The sequence below is a fragment of the Phocoena sinus genome, chromosome 21 (assembly GCF_008692025.1).
Source record: "Phocoena sinus isolate mPhoSin1 chromosome 21, mPhoSin1.pri, whole genome shotgun sequence".
Taxonomy (NCBI): domain Eukaryota; kingdom Metazoa; phylum Chordata; class Mammalia; order Artiodactyla; family Phocoenidae; genus Phocoena; species Phocoena sinus.
This window is the reverse complement of record NC_045783.1, coordinates 16,314,561-16,332,258: the sequence shown is the minus strand read 5'-3', so window position 1 is coordinate 16,332,258 and position 17,698 is coordinate 16,314,561. Positions and strand designations below refer to the sequence as shown.

Genomic DNA, 17,698 nt, shown 5'->3' with positions numbered 1-17,698 from the left:
AGAGAAAAGCATCTTAGCCTACAGAGAAAATATGTCTCCTTGAGGAAGGCAGAGTGAAGTTTTTATTCTCTCCATGGTTCTGTATACATTTAAAAAGAAAAACTTATCTGGGTACCACTTATTGGAGAACTCAAAAGACATTTACTTAGAACCTAATATAGCAAGATAAAAATTATTGTAAAAGTTACATAAACCTTTTTAAAGAAATTCATAAGTTATATATTATTTACTCAGTCTTCTAAAAATCCACGGGATTTTTATCTTTTATGCTTTTAGATCTCCAAAATGAATAGTAATACCGCCTTTCCATATTTTCTTAATTCCTTTCCTAAGCCAATCCTTTATCTACTTGGTCAAACGTCTAGGAAATGGAGGCAGTGAATGAATTTGCCCTGAATCGTCACCAATTCAATGTTTATCTTGTCATCAGGAACAAGCACCAACAATTATCAACATTTTGCGAAGTCCAAGGAAGGGCATATAGGCTTCTATAAAGATTCACAGAATGATCATTTTGTAAACCACCAGAGTGTAAAAGTATCCTTTATTTTATTTATTTATTTATTTATTTTTAAAGATGTTGGGGGTAGGAGTTAGTAATTTATTTATTTATTTTTGCTGTGTTGGGTCTTCGTTTCTGTGTGAGGGCTTTCTCTAGCTGTGACAAGCAGGGGCCACTCTTCATCGCGGTGCACGGGCCTCTCACTATCGCGGCCTCTCTTGTTGCGGAGCACAGGCTCCAGACGCGCAGGCTGAGTAGTTGTGGCTCACGGGCCTACTTGCTCCGCGGCATGTGGGATCCTCCCAGACCAGGGCTTGAACCCATGTCCCCTGCATCAGCAGGCAGATTCTCACCCACTGCGCCACCAGGGAAGCCCCCAGTGTCCTTTATTTTGGAAGAAAAAATTTAAATTGTCCTTACTAGAGGGTTTTAAAATTACCTATAGTAGAGCAAATGTCAATAGGATTGAAAGCACAAAATTTAGCTGCCAGGTTGATTTTTTTAGAGAAAAAAGAGAAGCATTGACTGCCTTTTGAATGTAGATATTCAACCGAAATGTGTTGAAGAAATACACAGCATTTCAAGAGAACTATTTTATATCTTAGTTAACTGCATCTAATTCTCAAACTACAGGGAATAACCCACCAATATCCAGTACAGAACTAAAAAAACAAAGTCGTTTGTAATGTACTGTTTTAAGCAATGGGAGAATCAGAGTAATTTGTTATATCAAATTTCACCTCAAATACCAATTCTTCAAGGAAGCCTTTCCTATGATGATTGCTAGTATCACGCTATACTTCTCCACTGTTACATTTTTCACAGTTGAATTTTTCATTGTAGCATTTTTCACACTAGCCTCCGTGCTCCATGTTGGCAGGGGCAGTGTCTGCATTTGCTCGCCATTGAAGCTTCAGTTACCATCTTCCACAGAAATTGCAATATGCCAGATATCTTCTAAGAAATTTTCAAGGATTAACTCATTTAATCATTACACCAATCCTGTAAAGTAAGTACTATTATTTGTCCCTGCTTTACAGATGAAGAAACAGATGCAAGAAGTTAAATAGTTTATCCCAGGTTTATACATCTGTTAAGTGGCAAAATCAGGATTTAAATCTAGGCAGTAGAGCTTGCCCATGAAGGAAGCAGTGATCAGTCCTTGGGAGTTGAATATGGCTAAAAAGTATGGGGCTACTACTAGAAAAAAAAAAGGAAGCAAAAGAGAGAAAGAGCTTCAGTTCTTCCCATTAAGGTTTTCTTAAGTCTTTGGTTGAATACTGGAATACCAATCTGTACAAGCATAGGATAAAACTTTTGGAAGTTTGAAAAGGAGATACTGCAAGAGAAAGTATAACTCCCAGGAAATCAAAATTGAACCATTGCAAAAACTCACATATGGCTGGGAATCAATCTTTTTTTTTTTTACCTGCTAGAATAGTGATAACTTGATGAAAACCTCAGGCATTAAATGGAAATAGCAGATGGATCATGTTTTCGCTGTGGGGCTAAACTAGCCTTAGAGTAAAGACTACTACAAACTCATCCTCAAATTAAAACACACACACACCTAGAAAGCATCTTTAAGTAGTTTTTGTCTTCATAACTCATTCAAAACCCTTTAAAGAAACACAATACTATTCATCATTCAACAATGAAATTTCAGTGTCCAGAATCCAGGCAATGATTTTCGGTTATCTGAAGAAACAGGAAATTATTACTAATTTTTTTCAAAAGTAGTCAATAAAAACAAATCTTGAGATGACAAAATGAAGAATTATCAGACAAGAATTTTAAAAGAACCATTTTCAAGGATTTAAAGAAAAACATGAATATAATATATACAGAAGATGTGAAAAAAATCATATGAGACCACCAGGGATAAAAAGTAAAGCATAGGAAATAAAAATTTTACTTTATTAAATTCATACCAAATTAGATATTTCAGAAGGAACACAAAATAGTGAACTCAAACATAGTAATAGAGGCTATGCAAAATGAGACACAAAGAAAAAAAAGAACTGAATAAAATAAGAACCTAAGTGATCTGTGGCATAGTATTAGCAATATATGATAAATGAATTTCTGAAAGGAGAAAAGAAATAAGGAGTAAGAAAAGTAAAATTTTTGAGAAATAATATAGAAAAATTTACAAACTAGAAAAAAAATTAGGAAACGTGTGTGTGTTAATTCAGTTTTATTTCAGGGAAACTTGAACGGTTGTTTTGGCAGATCAGGACACCTATATGCTAGTTTTTTTGTTTGTTTTTTTTTTGCGGTACGCGGGCCTCTCACTGTTGTGGCCTCTCCCGTTGCGGAGCACAGGCCCCTGGACGCGCAGGCTCAGCGGCCATGGCTCACGGGCCCAGCTGCTCCGTGGCATGTGGGATCTTCCCGGACCGGGGCACGAACCCGTGTCCCCTGCATCCGCAGGCGGACTCTCAACCATTGCACCACCAGGAAAGCCCCATGCTAGTTTTTTTATTTTTTATGAGGTATAATTGACATATAACATTATATTAGTTTTAGGTGTAAAACAAAATGATTCAAACTTGTATATATTACAAAATGATCACACAGTAAGTCTAACAACTATTTGTCATCGTTCATAATTACAAAACTTACTTTCTTGTGATTATAACTTTTGAGATTTACTCTTTCAGCAGCTTTCTTTTTTTAACATCTTTATTGGAGTATAATTGCCTTACAATGGCATGTTAGTTTCTACTTTATAACAAAGTAAATCAGCTATACATATGCATATATCCCCATGTCTACTCCCTGTTGCGTCTCCTTCCCACCCTCCCTATCCCATCCCTCTAGGTGGTCACAAAGCACTGAGCTGATCTCCCTGTGCTATGTGGCTCCTTCCCACTAGCTATGTATTTTACATTTGGCAGTATATATAAGTCCATGCCACTCTCTCACTTTGTCCCAGCTTACCCTTCCCCCTCCCCATGTCCTCAAGTCCATTTTCTACGTCTGTGTCTTTATTCCTGTCTTGCCCCTAGGTTCTTCAGAGCCTTTTTTTTTTTTTTAGATTCCATGTATATGTATTAGCATACAGTGTTTGTTTTTCTCTTTGTGACTTACTTCACTCTGTATGACAGACTCTAGGTCCATCCACCTCACTACAAATAACTCAATTTTGTTTCTTTTTATGGCTGAGTAATATTCCATTGTATATTTGTGCCACATCTTCTTTATCCATTCATGTGTCAATGGACACTTAGGTTGCTTCTGTTTCCTGGCTATTGTAAATAGAGCTGCAATGAACATTGTGGTACGTTACTCTTTTTGAATTATGGTTTTCTCAGGGTATATGCCCAGTAGTGGGATTGCTGGGTCGTATGGTAGTTCTGTTTTTAGTTTTTTAAGGAACCTCCATACTGTTCTCCATAATGGCTGTATCATCAACTTTCAAATACACAGTACAGTGTTATTAACTGTGATCACCATGCTGTACCTCACATCCCCATTATTTACTGATTTTATAACTTGAAGTTATATGGGCAAGTGGCTGCTTTCCTCATTTACACCTAAAGAATCTGAAACCTGAAAGAATCTGAAACCCTGATGTATGTCCTAGATAGTAGAACTAACACAGCTGAGTATTCTGATTCCGTGTCTATTTCTCCTTGCACTATGCTGGGTCCTTTTATAACAGATCTATAGATTCAAAGACATAACCAATATGTAAATATTATACACAAATATTAAAGATACAAGCTTATATATGCAAAGAATATCTCTGGAAAAATACACAAGTAATGGGTGAGGAGGAAGAGTTTTCCCTTCCAATGCAAAGGGAAACTAGGTGGCTGGAAGGCTGTACGTGAGGGAGTCTTCTTTACACTCTATATCAATTCATATCTCTTAAATTATGCATCATGTCATATGTGCCTATATTTAAAAAATAAAATTTAAATGATAAGGATAAAACAAAAATAATTTTATTTCTTGAATTTTATTCAAATTTTATTGTGAAAAAAAAGAGTCCTGTGCACTGCAAATACACAAAAATGGAGATGTATCATCATATACATATATGCATACCTACCATACGTACAACCACAAAGTAAATCGTTATTATTTCTATTATGTATATGAAAAAACTGTGATATAAGGAAGATTGAACAACCACACAAGGTCACATAGCTAACAAGTAATGGTGCAGTTCAAACTCAGCCTTATTCCAATGCTCTTTACAACTTTACTATATAACATCAAAAAATACATGCATGCATACATACATATACACATACCTACCAAAATAAAAAAGTAAATAGAAAGATACATTAGAAAAAAGCAAAATAGAAGAATTGATAAATTAAAGAATTGGTTGCATGTGGAAAAAATAATAAAACTAATAAAAATATCTAATCCAGAAAATACAGAAAAGCACAACCATCTAACATTAAATTAAAAAAAAAAAAGATAAACCTAAAGCACTCATTAAATCTTGAGAGAATACTATGTACAACAAAACTATTTGAAAATGTTGATAAAATGGATGAGTTTATGGGTGAAATAAATTGTTAAAAATAATTCAAGGGCTTCCCTGGTGGCGCAGTGGTTGAGAGTCCACCTGCCGATGTAGGGGACACGGGTTCGTGCCCCGGTCTGGGAGGATCCCACGTGCCACGGAGCGGCTAGACCCGTGAGCCATGGCCGCTGAGCTTGCGCGTCCGGAGCCTGCGCTCCGCAACGGGAGAGGCCACAGCAGTGAGAGGCCCACGTACCGCAAAAAAAAAATAATAATAATAATAATTCAAGAAGATTTAGAACACCTGAATAAATCAGTGACAAGGGAATATACTGAAAGATGCACCAGTGTATTATTTGAGAAATTTTCTGGGCTGAGCATTCTTTTAGATATAATGAATTTTGTACTATTGAAAAAATAAAATTTCTATTTTATAAACAATTCCAAACTAGAAAAAGAAGAAAAGATTCCTATTTTATTGGATTACAAATTCTGATAATGAAGCATTAACAAGAAAGCACACATGGTTTATATGATGAAGTGGGACTTACCTCAGATCTTTTAGAATGGTTCCAAATTAAGATGTCTATTAACACAAACCATCTCAAGGGTAGGTCAAATGAGAGAAACTATGATTATGTAGACAGATACCAAACAAACTTTTGTTGAAGAGAAAAATAAACAGTATTCACTATGATTAAAATTTTTCATGAACAAGTTATCAAAAGCATTTTTTAAATGATAAAGAGAATCTCAAGGCAAAATTAAACATGAAAATTACTAGTGAACTAAAAAGGCATTTTCTCTGAAGTATGGAACAAGATCAAGTTCTCTGCTATTATCATTACAATTTGAGATAATTCTAGATGTTCCAGAAGGATTTTTTTAAAAGTTAGAATAAAATTGTAAGTATTGGCCAATGTTATCATGACATAGTTGGAAAAACTAAGAGACCAACAATGAGAAAACTATAAAACTCATATAAAAGTGAAAAAAGGGAAACATTTAAAAAATAAATATTAAATACTTAATTCTTTTTGAAATGTGGATATTTGTAAAAGAAACATAATGAAAAGAGATAGTGTACAAATAATCACAAATAAATATATTTTCCTTTAAAAAATATTTATAGTAGTAAATATGTTCGAAGTACTGTTATTAGAGCTATAGATACAAAGGGCAAAGTTCTTACTCTCAAATAGTATATATTCTAGGATGTGTTTGGGGGAGATAGTTAATACATGTGTAAATATACAATCTAATTTTAGGTAATAAATATTATTCAGAAGATATTCAAAGAGAATAATAGGGTACAAGATAATAGCAGAAGGTCCTATAGCATTGGAGGGATATTTATCTGTGTTGGTCAGGGAAGGCCTTCTAAGGAGATGACATTATCCTGCAGAAAAGAAAAAATCAGAATTGCTCTTGGTTTAAATTTAGATGAACGTTTGATATCCAATAATGTTAGATAAACTAATGAATATGAATGAGCAATTCAGTGGACAGGCTGAGTCTTGAGATATAAATTTGAACATTTTCAATATATAAATATTATTTAAAACCAGAGACTGAATGAACTTACTTAACCTGTACTTAACTATAATCTTAATAAGGAACATGAAAAAATTACAGAATTGATACTTAAATACAATGGGATTTTGAATAATAAGATTTGAATAATTGGTGATTAAGGTGAATTCCTAAATTTAAAAGTTCCAACAATGTACACATCTTAATTAAAAATAATGCTGTTGGATAAATGGCACCAACAGACTTGTTTGATGAAAGGTTGTCATAAACTTTCAATACGCAAAGAAACACAATATCTAAAAAGCACAATAAAGGGAAGAGCAATAAAATGAGGTGTGCCTGTATTAGTAAAAGCTTAAATTAAGAAAGGTTCTGGTCCCTTATTAAACTCAAGAGATACAAAAACACTGGTGTGTGTAATCATGGTCTACTAAGCAACAGAGTGTTTACAGGCCTTCAGAGGCAATGGAAAATCCAGCGAGGGGCTCACCCCCAGGGAAGGAAGTACCAGGGAATGAGTAGTTGGAGTAGTTTAACAATGAGACTGGTTTACTGAGGTGAGTCACAATAAAACTCTTTGGACCTGCTGTTGGTGGGTAGACAAAGTGTAGAACAGAGAATCTAGGCCACTTTTTGTTATAAAACAATTGCAAAGTATCGCTTCTAGTGTCTGACTACTTTCCAACAGGAACGCATAACATTTCTTGTTACCCTAGAGTTCTGGGTTATTTAATGTTGTAGGTCCCATCCTTAATTATGCTGTAATGTTCATATGAAGTGTACAAGAGCTGATATATTTGCTTCACAAACAGAATAATTGTAGAGCCATCATGAATGTTTCATTATGTTCAATTTATAAATTAACTGGAGTTAGCCTGAAGGTTTCAGCAGAAAACAGAACTAAGAATTATGATATATCCCTTTTATTGTAGTGAGGAATATATTTTCTTTTTTGATTCGTCACTCTGGCCTAGTTTATTTTCTAGTAAAACATGCATAACAAAATACCATTGCATGATAAAGGGAAATGAAGTACAGGAGTTCACTATAAGAAAAACCAATATGAAAAATTAATTAGGAAATTATTATATTTCATTTACGAAATATTCAGAGTACTTTTTAAAAAATGTACTGTGTAACTCACCATGCAGTTTTTCAGAACTCCTGCTCATTCATTCATTCATTCATTCATTCAACTGATTTATACATCTCCCTATTATGTCCCTATTTTCCAGACATCATTCAGGGAAAGAGATATAAAAATTAATGGTATACAATCTCCAACCACAAAGAGATAAATGGAACAAATATATAAACAGGTGATCTCACAATGAAATAAGCACTAATAAAAATATGTTGAAAATGCTAAATTTATTTTAAGATATAATGAAGTATACAAATGTGTTAGTGTGCTATTTTACTTTTTAAAAAGTGCTACAGTATATTTAAAAACGTGTCATTTCAGGTAGTAAATTGTTGCTTCACTATCGTACTGAAGGGAGAATCTGGCATGGGGTAATGAACATGAGTTTTTAAGGATTTAATTCAAATAGTCCCTAAATGAACTTTAAGTTTAATTCCTCTGAGTCTTGGGTTTTGTGTTTTTTAAATAGGCATAATTTTACTTACTTAACAAGTTTTTTTTCTTGGAATCTTAAAACAAAGGAAGAAAATAAAGAACTCTGTATACCTTAAGAATCTACATACTTTTTATCATTACTTTAATTGTATCAGTCTCCTAAGATTCCAAAAGAATTAATACAGTTTTCAAATTATTGGATGTATCATATATAGAGAATCTGAAAACATATATCAAATCAATAATATTTTTTTTCTTTTTGAAAAACTGTGTGGCTTGTATGAATCTCATAATACTAATTTAATAGGAATGCATGTGAAGCACTTGCTATTGCCAGTATGGTTTCTACTTCTGCGGTGCTTCCACTGTATCTACTATTACTACCACAACCAACCATTATTACAAATAGAAGTTTACATATTTCCAGATGCTCTATTTTCATTTGCTGACTATCAGCTCTACAAAAAACTACCAGAAAATTTTGTTACAAAAAGGTTAAGTTCATTACACTTATTGCAGTAAAATAGAATATCACCTTGACATTGTCTTAGTAGTGTCTCAAAAGGGGAAAATCAGGAGAAGATATTTATACTGTTTTTAGCTATGGGATATGTGATTTTTAAGGCAATTCTACAAAGCCTTGAAACTCGTTGGAACTGGACAGAAATGATGATATAAAAGCTTTAGATTGATGGGCACAGTAGAGGGAGGATCTTGAGTAAGTCTTGAAGAGCAGCCATTAGTCTTGATAAACAAGCTATTTTGCTTCCTTTAATCTTATCTACAAGAACAAGTTTTTCTTGGAGCACGCAGTTAAGTTAGTTCTGCTTGTTTTCAGTAAATTTTAGCATAGGACCAGGGAAGTATGTTGGTTTAATATTCACAGCCATGAGCTTGAGGGAACATTCCAGAATTTGACTACCAATTTGGATTTTTGAGAACTAAAAGATGAGAAAAAAATTATAGGGAAAGTAAATGTAAATCACAATCAAAATGTTGCTAGCAACCCTCCCCCCAGTCAAATTTATATATGCACACATACATAATGTGATCATATCAAGCAAAGTTATACATACTTTAAAGATATGAATACTCCATATTTATAATAGAAGTTAATGGCTTGAAAAGACTTTATAATGAGATATACTGGATATTTTTCCATATCATAAATTTGATTCCAAAGGAAATATGTTATTTGTTCCAAAATTTGAAAGATGAAGTCACAGAAGAGATGCCTGGATTAGAGGTGAGGTTTCATAAGACATTTGTAAGCTAGTATCTGTTTCACTAGTGTCTTTTGAGTTATGACTTAGGAAGACCAAGTTTGGATGTTACTTTCTACTTACTGCTTATCCATATGTAGCAGAGAAGCGATCAAAAATGAAAAAAAATCTTTGAGTTATAAGTAACAATATTTCTTTGTAAATACTACATGCAATTTCTCTACCCCTGTCATTTTTTTTTTCCTTGTAACTCATTGCTGTTTATTTTTACCTGTTGCAGTACTTGTTTTTTATTGGGGTATGGTTGACATACAAAAACACTTTGTTATAAAGCAGAAACTAACACACCATTGTAAAGCAATTATACTCCAATAAAGATGTTAAAGGAAAAGAAATGTCATTCTGAAGACTTGGGGCTTGGGTTTTTAAGTCTGGTTTTAACTCCTGGATCTGGCATTTGCCACTTGTGTGACTGGAAAATTTAATTTAATTAACCTACTGAAGTCTATTTTCTCTACCCTAAATTGGAAATAATGACACCTCTTATGGGACTAGTGTGGGGATTAAATGAAGAAATGATAGGCAAATGCTTAACATATAGTAAGAGTTATGGGTTGAATTATGTCCCCACAAAAATTCACATGTTGAAGTTCTAATCCCCAATACCTCAAAAGGTCACCTTATTTGGCAACATGGTCATTGCAGATGTAACAGTTAAGATGAGGTCATCAAGGTGGACCCTAATCCAATATGACTGCTCTCCTTATAAAACGGGGGAAAACTGTGCATAGAGACTTGTATTCAGGGAAAACATCACATGAAAATGAAGGCAAGTGAAGATCGGAGTGATGCTTCTTATAAGCCAAGAAATGCCAAAGTTTGCCAGCAAACCACCCGAAGCCAGTCAAGAGGCTTGGAACAGATTTTCTCTCACAGCCCTCAGAAGGAACCAGCTCTGCTGACACCTTGATCTTGCACTTCCAGCCTCCTGTGAGGCAATAAATTTCTGTTGTTTAAGCCACGCAGTTTGGTGGTACTTTGTTAGAATAACTATAGAGTGAAGGATCAGCAAATCTACCTCTTGTAGTTGTTTTACTGTTGCTCACAGATGATTCAGACCTTTGAGTTCCATAAAATACCATATAAAATCGTTTAAATATTCTTTCATAAAATCACCAAGATAAGTAATTTATTATTAATGAACAATAAAATTTCTAGTTGCTTTATGTTTCAACATTCTTATATTATTATGTCATTTATGTTTTATTCCTAGATAGGAAAAGGTGTCCCCAGCATCAAATTTATGTAAAACAACAAACTTTATTATGTTCTAATGGAAGCAAAATGATACTCTGTATTTTAACAACTCATTTATTTAAATGTGTATTTATAACCAAAGTTAATTGAATTATTTTATAAATATCTTCCAAAACATAGATTTACATATAAGCATTTTTCAAGTGATTGCTGAATAATTTCAAGACATATTCTTTTCTTTTTTGCTACACACTATTTTTGGAAAAGTGTAATCTAAAAAAAAATGTGCAGTTTATTTCTTTTGCTAAGGCTATGAAAAGAAACTCACATTCAAATGGCAATACTGTGAAAACTGGAGGTCTTGGGGCTAAAGAAAGGTCCCAAAAAACATTTAGAAAAATTCAAGTATTTATTGGTTATGCCAGCTGGGAAGGTTTCTTAATTGAATGGTGTTTGGAAAGCAGCAGGAATGTACTGTCAAATGTATAAAAGTCAGCATCCCTCCAAGAAAGAAGACAAGGAAGGGATTGGTATTTTATTACATATTTTCCTATGAGGTATTTTATAGTAGATGTAACATAGCATTTATTATGACCTGAAAGCAGGGTAAATTGATAATTTTCTGGAGGATTCATCAGTGGAAATTACTTCTAAGAGAGAAATTAAGATAGCATCAAAGCATTTTCTGTCATTATTACTACCTACTAGCATGGAGAGAAACACATAGCCCAATTCCCTCAGGAATTGCTAGCTTAACACCTAGCAAGAAATCCACTTTGCCATCATTTGAGTAAATTATATAATGAGAACAGGCATTTGTCAGGATTTTCATTTCTTACAGTAATGAAAAGTAGCAGTAAGATAAGAAGCCCTCTGTGATATTTTGATTTATAATAAATATGTGTTTGGTCTTCATCCCCATTTCTGGCACAGAGATCCCAAAACCTTTGGAATTTCTTAAGTGATGAGAGACATAATGATGTTTTTTGTTACTTTAATAAGGTGACTTTTGGAAAGCCCCTAGACTACCTAAGGATGGGGACTGGTAGCCAGGAGAACCAACCAGGTGATTAGAGGGTTGGAATTTTCAGTCTCAATCCCACCCCCAATCTCTAGTTATGGAGAGGGGCTGGAAGTTGAATGGATTGCCAATGGCCAATGATTTAATTGTTCGTGACTATGTAATGAAGCCTCCATAAAAACCCAAAAGGAGAGGGTTCAGAGAGCTTCCAGGTTGGTGAATGCATGGCAGTTCTGGGAGAGTGGCACATCCAGAGAACATGGAACCTCTGCATCCTGATGATGGTGTCTGAGAATTGCTTATGGTGTGAGGAAGACTGCCTCTCCGCCCCACTCACACCCATTGGAATTGGGTCCAGGAACCTTAAAATACCCTCTTTCCTTTGAAAAATAAATATGAGGACAACAGTGACCCAATAATCATTCACTAATTCATTTAACAAATATGTACTGAGACCTGCTAGATGAAAGGCAAGTAACTAGACACAGAGTACGCAGTTATGAATAAAGAAAATAGTCTGTTTCCATAAGATGCATCTACTATGGGAGACAAGTAATAAAAAATTATGTAATCTACACATTCTGAAATTCTATGAAGGAAACAAAGTAGGTGTGTTAATAGTGAATATTGAGGGCCTGAAAGAAGGGAAAGTCATCTTGATTCTCAGTCAGAACTCTCAAAGGAAGAGTAATGTTGAGACTGGGACCTGATCGACAAAGCGAGCAAGGCTTGCACCCAGCAGGTGAAGCGCATTCTAAATCCCTAATGAACATGTGCAGAAGTCCTAGGGAGGAAAGAACTTGCTATATATTCTGGGAAGAGGGCAATAGGTTAAGCCCAAAGATATAATAAAGAACAAAGCACAGAACGTGGCATTATAGGTCATAATAGGAAGCCCTGATTTTAACTTTAAAAAATATTGAAATGGGATTGAAAGTTTTACAGCAGGAAGATTTTTAAGCCTATTATTTGCTTTTATGATTTAGATCCTGAGTGGAGATTACTCTAAAAGAAGACAAGATTCAGTGGGAAACCGGTGAGTAAACCACCACAGAGGTGGAGGACAGATGATAATTATTTGAACCAGGCTGCTAAGGTTCCTAACATTTTTTAAATTATAACCTGTTCAGATGTCACCCATTCCGTCTATAAATTAGAAAGGTTATCTCTACTTCTAAAAATGTGTTCTGGGCATATTTCTTGTTTTATTATTATTATTATGGAAAGTCTGTCTGAAATATGTTTACCTTGGGTAGATTAGTACTCTATTACTCTTTCAAACTAGAAAATAGAGGGAATTGCATAAATTTAACGAGTTATTGGAGGTGGAATAAACAGAAAGTGATTTAGAACTGGTTCGGGGAGATGAGCATGCCCCCAAAGAGTAGTTACTTGATTGAGCAACTCAGAGGTTGGTGGTAACCTTTCCACGGATGGGAAAAATCAGGGAGAAACATGAGCCAATAGGAATACGTTTTCACCTTACTAGTGTTTGTCTGTTGCTTTTAATATACGTTTAAAATGCAAGGGTGTTTCAGGTGGAATCTGAGTTCTGGTAGTCTTTCTGATAATTAAAGAATTTAAACCATTCCATTTGTTAGGCAGCCACTGTGCTTAAAGCATATACCTACAGTTTTCATCGCTTCTCATTGTCACTCCAGTTTCTCACAGTTAAAAAAGTTAATTAATACAAAAGTGAAGGTGTGATGATTACCAACTTCAGTCCTGATAATTTACTTCTTGTTAAAATTGTTAGTTGTGTTTCTGCATCTCTCTGTTTTTTAGCTTTATTTAGATGCATTTGAAATGTGTAAGAATAGGTCTTTTAAGCAAATTTAGTTACAAAACAAATTAACAAAAATATGCTTTGTAGAGCTTTGGTTCTCTGAAATGAACTGCAAATAAAGGTTCTGTGATCAAGTACCTACTGTTTTTGATCACGTATAGAAAATTCATATATGTTTCTTGTATGATTTATAATACAGATTAAAAATTTGGAAAATTAAGTAAAGCAATTGAACTTGATCAAATCAAAATAAAACAAAACCACTACTAACAGCCCAAAGTCCTATTTTCCTTTGTTTAACCCGAGTAGTGCCAATCTGGCTGCTTATGACCACAGGGACTGTAGGCCTTTAAATTGAACTCCAGTGTCTTTGACAATGTGTGTTTTCACCCATTATATGCATGTTTGTTTGTATTATCAACAATGTTTCCTTTTTTTGATCAGTTTACCAAGAGGTGATGTTTGCTTCTTGAAACAAAAAACCTATGCTTGCAGCCTTTTTCACATTCTGGCACTCTTGGAAAATCACAGTTTTTTCGGCATTATGGGATATGTAAATGAAGCTGGTCACCTTTGTCTATGGCCTCACAATATTAGGCACCCAAAGGGCTAAGGTATTCCAAATCTCACTCTGATTTAATCCATGGCATACAGATGTGTGAGAAGCTCTGCCCTGATATGTTGTTTCCTAGACTTACAATACATCAACAACAAATCCTTTTTAAAATTCTTTAAATACATATAAATACAACATGGAACTAATATTCCAAGTAAGAACATTGGCAAATACTGGTGTAAGAATCCCAGGAAATAGCACCATGTATCTGACACGGTAGCTTCTCTCAAAGAACATATGATCGTGGATGTCCTCTTTAACTTTGCTGGGATTCAAACAGACTTTGAGCATTATCTAGAAGGGATTTTTACAAATGTTGTGCAAAACACATTTAAAATTCATGATGACTAATACAGTGTCCCACTTGGTTGAAAATACAGGGAAATATAAAGATAGTGTTTTATGGTTTGTGTTCTCACATTGATTTCCTGATGGTCTGGCTTTTAAACCTGTTGCCTTCAACCAGTGTTTAGAATATCTTTGCTTTTTTGTTTCTACTTTTTTAAAAAATCTAGTTTATCAGCCACAAAATTGCTCCTGTGATTCCTTATAGATGGTTTAGGTGAAAAGGGAAATTGTGTTGATTATTACTTGGCAAATGCCTTCCTTTCTCCTTATTTCATTAATCAGGAGTTGTGAGGGTGCTGGTGAGTTCATGGTAAAGACATTTGCGCGTCATCAAATATTTACCAAGAGCCGACTTGATTTCAAAGTGGCACAGGATTTTTTTGGGATTCTGGCTCTCGCATTTACTGCAAGTGTGGTAAATAAGGGTATCCAACTTAGAATTATTGTGACAATTGCATGGAGTAATGTGTGTTGGGGGACTTATTTAGCACAGAGTTTTGCTATTTTTAATCATTCAATAAATCATAACATAGAAAAATTAAAAGCTACTTTGGATGTTACAGTATTACAAAGATTAAAAATCACAATGCTTTTGGTGACAAGGTAGAAAATAAAGGATAGGAAAAGAGTCTGAAAGAGTCTTGTCCAAGAGATGATCAAGTTCTAACTAGAAAAATGTTTGTGAAACTGGGCAGTAGAATTACCAGATGGTGTGAATGTCTGGAGGATATGAGTTTAAGAAATGGGATACAAAACAGGGGATCCCAGAGTCTGTCTGTATTACTTTGTGCTGTAATGGTGCTGCCCCTTCTGTGTTGGGTTGGAAACACAAGCTTTAACAAAGTTATACTTTCAGTGAAACTGCAGGTAAGTTTTCATGGCAGCATCTGTAAAGACTTCATTCCTCACCTTTTCCTCTGAAGACCCAAGGTGAGTACAGTCGTCTTTGACTATCTGGCATTTATTGGCCTTTATGAAATTCCATGTTCTATAACCTATAGCATCTTTTAGGTACCTGTTTTTTGTTTGCTTGTTTTGTTCATGTTTACATATTAACCTGCTTGTAACAACTGATAATATTAAGTGATCATATGAAGCTTGTGATTATGGTCAGTGTTTGGAGGATTAGAAAAATAATCTGTGATTTTATTAGGGGAGAAGAGAAAGCAAGTAAAGAGAAGAGAGGCATTTATTGACTGTCCTATAAACTTGAAACAACTGTCTACTCTTCATGTAAAACAACTAAATCATACAATTTTTCACATACATAATTCCATTTCTCTGTCACAGGGCCCAGTGGCAAGGCCAGGTAGAAAAATCACAGGATTGGAGATAAAAACATGACCACTAATCACTGTGGTTTTTGCACACAATTAGCACGCAGCACGTGTTAGTCAAAATGGAGAAAATAGGAAAGGGGGTAACAAACCGCTCCAAGGAGAAGACCTGGAAGGAGGCATCTCAGTATGTCCTGTGGTCTCTGGTCCAGCAAGGGACAAGAGAAGCATGAATGGGAGGTCACCCTCTGCTCCTACGGGGCCTTGGGCAGGGTCTATCTGAACCAGCTCTCAGCAGATGGAGTTGGCCACTCAGCAAAGAGCCTTTAAGTTGCTTGGCTCTGTGGTCTCTTTTTAAGGAGTCTGTCAGTAGAGTGTAATGGTTATTCCTCAGGGGGTCTTGTCTATCAGTTTCTCCTTCTGTTCCAGTGACACACGTTGCAAAACAAATTTCTTATCTAAAGTAACGCTCTTAGTTTATCACTCTAAGACACTCGCAGTCCTACAGCTCATGTATAAATCTGTATTTAGTGCTGGTTCTCTTTTGGCTATGACATGAGTTAGATTAAATAAAATGTCTTAGCCTTGCTTTCTTCTTTAGGATAGATCAGTATATTGCAGTATATACTGATTTCTGAAGATGCTCCTCAGAAAAGGAGCATCTATTTCTGAAGATGCTCCTCAGAAAAGTGTTCTAGGATCACATGTGAGTGCAAAATGCTACACGAAATACTGTGGTCTTAGAGATTCACCATGCACATGGCATTTTAAAGGCTCTGCGAGGGCTTCCCTGGTGGCGCAGTGGTTGAGAGTCCGCCTGCCGATGCAGGGGACACGGGTTCGTTCCCCGGTCCGGGAGGATCCCACATGCCGCGGAGCGGCTGGGCCCGTGAGCCATGGCCGCTGAGCCTGCGCGTCCAGAGCCTGTGCTCTGCAACGGGAGAGGCCACAACAGTGAGAGGCCCGCGTAAAGAAAAAAAAAAAAAAAAAAAAAAAAAAATAAAGGCTCTGCGAGGATAGTCAAAAGTGGAAAAGAAGAAAGAAAAAAGCTTAGCTTTGTTCAACGTGGTTTTTTCAAACCTGTTTAATGATGTACCATCTTCTTTATCTACTATCTCAGAAATACTGAGATAGAAGACCATTGAAAATACCTTTCAGGTAAATGTTCATGGTAGTTTTTCCAAGTCCTCACAGAAACAAGGCATGCTTCAGTGAAGACTCTTGATTGTGAGAAACGTGAATCTAGCCCAATGAGATTAAATAGAAAAGAAAATTCAGTAGATTACACAAATTTGGGATGAAAATAAAGAGGAGGGATGCAGCAGAACCTTAGGAATAAAATAAACCCAGGCAATTGAATAAGATTCTATCTTCACCTTATATCTCTCATTTCTTCTGCATGCCTAGGCCTGGCATTATCTTCTTTCTTAGTCTACATGGTTGAAAGCTTGGTTATAACAAATTCCAAGTTTACATGTTCCTGTTCAGTCTCCTGGAGAAACCCTCCATAAAATTTTTCTTGGCTTCAATATAGTATTTTTGTGGAAAGCTGATTTGCCCAGCTTGAGTCAAGGACCCATAACTGGGCATATTGCCTGTTACCAGATAAATAAGGTCCTGTTGTAAAACCATGATGCCTCCCATTGTAGCATGTAAATGGAGCAAGGAAAAGCAAGGTGATTCCTCCAGATATGGGGGAGTGAACTGGGCACAGAAAACAATAGCTATAAGTATGTGGTCAGTACAAGATTTTATTAACTGAATAGCCACATTTTAGGAATTGGAAAAAAACTGCGAAGCCAACCCTGATTCAAATTCAAATTTGGGGCCAAGGGTTTTTATAATTACAGTAACGTTTGAATATGTAGTCTGGAAACATTTACTGTTAACAAGAGAAATAATGACTGGTCCAGTGTTGTAGTATATCTTCCCCGATTGACCTGAATCTATAGTGTATATAATAGAATATTTGAGAAGTACTTAACTCTAAAGATAATTATCTCCTCATGTCCTTACTTAAGTCTTTGGAACTATTGCTCTAAAATTTTCCAGGCAATAGGCAAAAACTAA

At 35.2% G+C, this 17,698-nt stretch overlaps 1 long non-coding RNA gene across 1 annotated transcript in view; it reads left to right on the top strand.

Moving 5' to 3' along the window:
* Window positions 1–17,698, top strand: part of LOC116746723 — a 357,871-nt gene that overhangs the window by 40,606 nt on the left and 299,567 nt on the right. The window contains exon 2 of the long non-coding RNA XR_004347855.1: window positions 12,588–12,637. This is a non-coding gene — a long non-coding RNA (uncharacterized LOC116746723). The remainder of the gene's footprint in view (window positions 1–12,587; window positions 12,638–17,698) is intronic.